Source organism: Cynoglossus semilaevis, chromosome 3, assembly GCF_000523025.1.
Source record: "Cynoglossus semilaevis isolate Cse_v1.0 chromosome 3, Cse_v1.0, whole genome shotgun sequence".
Classification (NCBI taxonomy): Eukaryota; Metazoa; Chordata; class Actinopteri; order Pleuronectiformes; family Cynoglossidae; genus Cynoglossus; species Cynoglossus semilaevis.
In genome coordinates this window covers 13,536,323-13,543,129 of record NC_024309.1, presented here as the reverse complement: position 1 = coordinate 13,543,129, position 6,807 = coordinate 13,536,323, and the positions used below count along the sequence as shown (strand labels likewise).

At 40.9% G+C, this 6,807-nt stretch overlaps 1 long non-coding RNA gene across 3 annotated transcripts in view; it reads left to right on the top strand.

Moving 5' to 3' along the window:
* LOC107988367 (uncharacterized) overlaps positions 1-6,807 on the top strand; it is a 58,087-nt gene that overhangs the window by 28,527 nt on the left and 22,753 nt on the right. For all 3 annotated transcript variants that reach the window (XR_001759870.2, XR_001759868.2, XR_003049357.1), the window contains 2 exons: positions 1,052-1,249; positions 4,593-4,701. This is a non-coding gene — a long non-coding RNA (uncharacterized LOC107988367). The remainder of the gene's footprint in view (positions 1-1,051; positions 1,250-4,592; positions 4,702-6,807) is intronic.

The following is a 6,807-nucleotide window of genomic DNA, read 5'->3' as shown; positions in this document are numbered from 1 at the left end:
GCACTGTGAGGGGTGAGTGGGGTTTTTCCCCCCCCCCCACCCCAACACACACACACACACACACACACACCAACTCTGACCACTCATGTCTGTAGTATTGTAAGTACTAAGTTAATACTGCAGTACATTTTCATTTACATAAAACAACTCTTTTTTTTTTTCTCATTTTCACAGATCAGATCAGGCTCTGATATTTTTTTTTATATACAAAAGTAAACATCTGGGGCGCGGATCTTTTTTGGCCCAGAGATCCTGACAGTTTGTCCTTCGTCCATTTCATTGCTCTTCATTTGGTGGTACGGTGCAGTACGGTACAGTACGGTACAGTACGGTACAGTACGGGACGGTGCGGTGCAGTACGGTGCAGTGCGGTACAGTACAGTACAGTACGGTACAGTACGGTACAGTACAGTACAGTACGGTGCAGTACGGTACAGTACAGTACAGTACGGTGCAGTACGGTGCAGTACGGTACAGTACGGTACAGTACGGTACAGTACGGTACAGTACGGTACAGTACGGTGCAGTACGGTACAGTACGGTGCGGTACGGTACAGTACGGTACAGTACGGTACAGTACGGTGCAGTACGGTACAGTACGGTGCGGTACGGTACAGTACGGTACAGTACGGTACAGTACGGTGCAGTACGGTACAGTACGGTGCGGTACAGTACAGTACGGTACAGTACGGTACAGTACGGTGCAGTACGGTACAGTACAGTATCCACCCGGTGTTGTCTTCCATCTTTGTTCATTAACGTTTCTTCTGCCTCTTCTTTGCTGCTGGCAAACAAACATTATTGTGCATTACCACCCCCTACAGGCAGGAGGGTGTTCATCAGCATTCATTTCATGTCAGAAATTAGACAAACAGAAAAAGATACTATTGTTTGTTTGTTTTGTTTTTTTGACATTTTTTCTACGATTACTTTATAAAAAATACTGCCCTACTTTTAACCGACATCCTCTTTGGTTGAAACCTGCCGTCGTCGACTCTCTGTGTTAATCTGCAGTGTAAGAATTTTTTTTTTTCTCTCTCTTTCACTTCAGGAAAACGTCCTGACTCTCTGACCTTATCGTCACTGGACCAGTCCTGGGCCTTTGATGTGGCTGCTGTGTTTGTTCACCAGCGCCAGTGGTCTGCTCTGTCCATTCAACAAGCTGCCACTTACTAAATCCCTCAGTGTGGACGGCAGCAGCAGCAGCAGCAGCAGCAGCAGCAGCATTGTTGGTGTTTTACACCCGCAGGTGAGAAACATGGCAGCAGCATTGTTGGTGTTTTACACCCAGAGGTGAGAAACATGCACCGCTCTGTCCTCACCCCTCTGTCCTCACCCCTCTGTCCTCACCCCTCTGTCCTCACCTCCGCTGTGACCCACTTTTCACCTGGGTTCAAATTCGGCCACGGTCCAATTAGACCAGAGCTGCGTCGTCACGGCTACAGAAACCAAATCCACATCCTCGTTACAGACGGTGTTTGAGAACCCGACGCTGACAACATTACGTCGTCACGTTCGTAACAACAGAAACTGAAAGAAGATTTTCATCGAGCTCCATTGATCCCCAGCGAGAGACAGTTCAGTTCAGTGTTACAGCCCCCCCTGCAGGAGTGTGCAGGAGTGTTTCCGTTAAAAAAAAAAAAAAAAAGGCGAGAGGTAAACGCTAAAAGGAAAAAGAAAAAAAAAAAAAAAAAGCGAGAGGAAAACGCTAAAAGGAAAAAGAAAAAAAAAAAAAAAAAAGCGAGAGGAAAACGCTAAAAGGAAAAAAAAAAAAAAAAAGGCGAGAGGTAAACGCTAAAAGGAAAAAGAAAAAAAAAAAAAAAAAGGCGAGAGGTAAACGCTAAAAGGAAAAAGAAAAAAAAAAAAAAAAAGGCGAGAGGTAAACGCTAAAAGGAAAAAGAAAAAAAAAAAAAAAAAACGAGAGGGAAAAGCTAAAAGGAAAAAAAAAAAAAAAAAAGGCGAGAGGTAAACGCTAAAAGGAAAAAGAAATAAAATAAAACAATTTATGATCATGATTAATCACGATTAACAGGAATATTCCATGGAATTTTTTCATAAAATATTTTAATTTAATTTATTCTAAATCTAAATATTTACTATAAATGTCACAAAAGTATTAATATAAATATAATTTGCACAGAATATTTTTATAAAATAAAATTTAAAAACCAAATGGTCAGACCAACCCCTCCCCCCAACAACAACTGACAGCTGAACAAGAACAGGCTCAAAAATAGCTAAAGGTTAGCTAAAAATGACCTTAAATAACGAGTTAGCTAAGTTTAAATAAAAACAGACAAAAGTTAGCTCTCAAATAACTGCCATATATCAAAAAAGAGAAAATTTGACGCACGAAACGAGGACGGCTGGTGATAAAAGTTTGACATAAAATCGTGACTTTTTTTTTTTCCTGTTTATTTGAATGGAGACATAAATCACATCCACGATGTCAAATGTTACTGGAATGAACACAGAATCAAGTGTCTCAGTGGAAACCATCGCCCTGAGGGACGCCTTTGGAGAAAAGCTAAAAAAAAAAAAAAAGTTTTTGTGAACAGAAACGTCTTTAGTGAAGCTGTGACAGAGAAGAAAAACTATGAATCACCACAAAGAGGAACTGGTTTGTGTCGACCAGTGGCTGGGACACAGTGTACCAGACGGCAGCGCTGCAGAAAATTTCAACATTAAAAAAAAAAAAAAAACCCCATACAGTTATCCAGTGGTCTGTGGATGCAGGGATGACCAGTGAAGGACACTGGTCTCCTGCTGCAGTGTTTTCTTTTTTTTTTTTTTTTTTTCCTTCCATTCACTGACAGAAAGCTTTTTTTTTTTTTTTCCCTTCCATTCACTGACAGAAATTCACAACAGCTGAAAGTGAGGAGGAACCGTCGGTGTCATGTGTTCCTCTTGCTCTGAACACCATAAATGGAAGGAACTTCATTCACAAATCTGCCCTCTGTGAACCCTCGACGGCGTCCGCCGGCCGCTGCCACACCGGCTCTGACCAGTGTCACCGGAGAGGTCACGTGACGACACGTGCGAAATGTCACCGTTTCCTCCCGGGGGAAGCCACAGAACTGCAGTTGGAAATGAATGTTTGGATTATTGATTTTTAATGCACTTGGCTTCAAACAGGAAGCAGCTGCATTATCTCGCCAACTGTGCGCCAACTTTAAATATAGTCTCACGTATAACCCGGCGTGCAGCGGTACTGTTCATTACATGTGGTGGCGTAGATCTGATTTCACAGATAAAAACAGAGTGTGCTAATTTAACCGTAGGTGTTTCACCCTGACTCAGTATCTGGGTCAGAAAATGGCAGGAACTTGGAGTAAAATGCGACTGAAACACTTAAAGATTTCACTTGAAATAAGTCACGGTTACACTTCAGCTCTGATGCAAATACACCGAATATTTGATTATTTCCTAGAAAAATTAAAAATGCTGTAAAAAAAAAAACGGCGTCCTACTCAGTGGTCTATGAGCGGGTCGCTAACAGTTGATCCAAGAAAGTACGAAATTAAGCAGGTGAAGGTTTAAGTTGAAGGAAGTCTTACCAAAATTGCTCAACATTAAAAGCTTCTTGAATTAGCTCAGAAGGAGACAGAAGTTAGCAAGAACTGTCACAGAATGAGTAAAAGTTAACGTGAGTAATTTCTCATATTTGCCTAAAGAGCAGATTCATTTTTTTCTGCTTTTTTAAAAAAAATAAAACTCAGTTCAAATGTCTGTCTCCAAAAAGCTACTGATAAATGTAAAGAACCAAAAAAAAAAAATTTAAAACAGCAAAAAAAGATGAACAAAAACAGCTAATAAGAGTAGCCTCACTAAAAAATAGCTTAAAAATAACTAGTTAGCCTAGCACCAGGTAACATAGGTAAAATTAGCAAATAAAAACTTCCTAAAACTCACCAAAGAAAGTCTTCAAAAGAACTGATAGATTTTAAAAAATTAGCTCATAAAAGCCAAACCAACCAGGTTAATTAAACCAATAGCAAAATGGCTATAAGATTGTTCAAGAAATACACAGAAAGTAAGATGATGCTAACAGATAGCCTCTGAAAAAGTGTAGTACAAAATAGCCTAATAAAATTAGCCATTACTTAAATTAGCTTAACATAACTATTAGAATGGTGTCGCTCGTATATTTAGCATTTACTAAACAGTAGCTCAAAATAGCTAAAGGTTAGCCTAAACATATGACAAAATGTCCTAAAATCAACCACTAAACACCAAAAGAAAGTTGCCTGTTAACAGTTCGCCCAGTTAAGGTTCGAGGTGTAGTGGTAGTTAATTTGGTTCCTGCTCTTTGTACGTGGATATTTTTATCCCTGAAGGTCAGAGAGTCTGAGGTGAGTTAAAAAAAGAACGACTTCATCAGCAAATCTTCAATTAAAATAACTGCCCCCCCCACCTCCCTCTGAGGGTCATTTAATCCCTCTGTCTACACTGCAGTACTCAGAGTACGACTGTGTACACATGATGTAGTACTACTACTGTGATGTGTTCAAGTGCTGCTGCATCTTTGAATCCACTGGACGTCATCATCTCACTCTCTCTCTATCTCTCTCTCTTTTTTTTCCCTGCTGCAGACGTCTCATCGGAGTCGGCGTGTGGACGGAGAAATGTTCAGACGAGCTACAGGTGACGCCGCTAACACAACGTCCCAGCAGCTGCTGCCGTTGGGAGGGCTCTTCAAACGTGAGTTTTTTTTTTTTTTTTTTTGTTTTTGTTTCTTCTCTGAGTCAAACATCATCGCGGACGGCTACTGATCCGCCGGGAAAAGCGCTTTCCAGGAATCACGCTCCAGCGGTCGACCACGTTTGTTTCATTTACTTTGTTTGGTTCAAACTCACAGCGTACGACGGTTCCTTTAATCAGAGCTCAGGCTCAGAGTCACTCTGACAACGACACAAATGGAAGGTGACCTCAACGCCACGCCGGGGTCCGAGGCCCTGAGGGGTGTACAGAACTGACACTGACTGGACAGAGGGGGGCGCCGTTGATGCCAAAAGGCTGCGTTAGAGACTGGTTATCATGGGATGATTGATGGAAAAAAAATGGTGGGAAAATGTCGCTAAATAGACTGAAAATAGTTAATTAGTTAGTTAGTCAAAAGTTAACCAAGTCTTAGCTAAGAACCAGGGTTAACCAAATGTAACAACAGCAATAATAAACCCCAAGAAAGTAGCTAATTTTTGGCTAATGTTAGTGACGAAATAGCTACGTTAGCACAGTACATGCTAGCTGCAGTAGCTTCAGAATACAATTAAGTTGATTTTAAAGCTAAGCTAAAATCAAGCTTAAAATATATACTGAGACATCAGTCATCATTTAGTTAGCATTAGCCGAAAAAGCTAAACAAAGAAGCTCAGAAGTGAAAAACAGCATTAGCCGAAAAAGCTAAACAAAGATGCACTGAAGGTTAGCTCAGAAATGAAAAACGGTTAAATATCAGCAAAATATTATCATATCATTAAAAAATAGTTTAAAATAGGACAGAATATATATATATAAAAAAAAGAATATATTCCATCAAGTGCTAAAAGTTAGCCCTAAACCTATTTCACATGGTACAAACGTTAGCTCAGGCAACAATAGGTTAAGTCAAAATGTACTTGTAGTTGGAGAGAACTAGAACTGGCAGCAGTTCAGATGTCAGTCACAGTCACAGAGAAACTCCCACTTCAGTCATTCTCTGGTTCTGGTTCCTTTTTTGTCTATAAATATTGCTTATATTTATCATAATGAAAATCACGCCCTGAATTTTTAGCACACAGGAAAAAGTGTGCGACTTTCTGACAAACGACGTTAACGCTGCATGAGTCAAAGTGGATTTGTCTCTGAGTTTTAACAACATGTAGAAAAGAACAGCGTGGTTTCTTTTCTACCTCTCTCTATCTCTCTCTCTCACTCACTCTCATTTCGGAGTTTTTTTTTTTTTTATTCCTGAGAAAGTGCACTGATGTGCAAGCATCTTGATATTGAACATTTCAGTTGTGACTCTTGTCGTGCCTCGCTCTGACTCACGGTTAGGGGAAGTTGTAAGTCGTTGTATGTTAATGAAGCGCTTGTGAAAGTTTGCACCGCTTTTATCTCAATCAGAGTCTGCGGGGCCCCCCCCCCCCCCCCCCCCCTCGATCTCACCTCACCTCGCCTTTCACTTCAGCTCAGTGTAGTGAGTACAGACACCACTGACCCGAGTGGGAAAACACAACTACTGACTAGATGAACTGACTAATCACATGTCACCTGGTGGAACCAGATGAGTGGAGACGTTAGCTGGAAACCAGTCACTTCTTATTCATGGTTCACCTGGTAACCTTTCTGAAAAAAAAAAAAAAATTCTGCAGTGTATGATGGGTAATGTAAGGACGCGGAGAGCTGGATTGGAACCCTCAACTTTCCGGTTAGAAAGAGGGTTCCGTCAGCAGTAACTGATCTAATCTAATCTAATCTAATCTAATCTAATCTAATCTGATCTGATCTAAAGATCCATCAATACTTTAACCCAGATTAGATTAAATTATAAACACATTTTTTACACCTGACGGCGTCTCTTAAACGACCAGACCGAAGTAACGAGACCAGAGCGACATCACCGTCTCCTAATTCGCTGCCGCTTTTCACGTCACATGGGCGATGATGTCATCCAGTTCGTTGGACTGGAGAACTTCTGTTCTGCCCGGTGGTTTCAAGGAGAAACTGCAGGTGACTTTGAATTACAATATGGATGGATGGATGGACGGATGGATGGATGGAGGATGGATGGATGGATGGATGGATGAATGGATGGAGGATGGATGA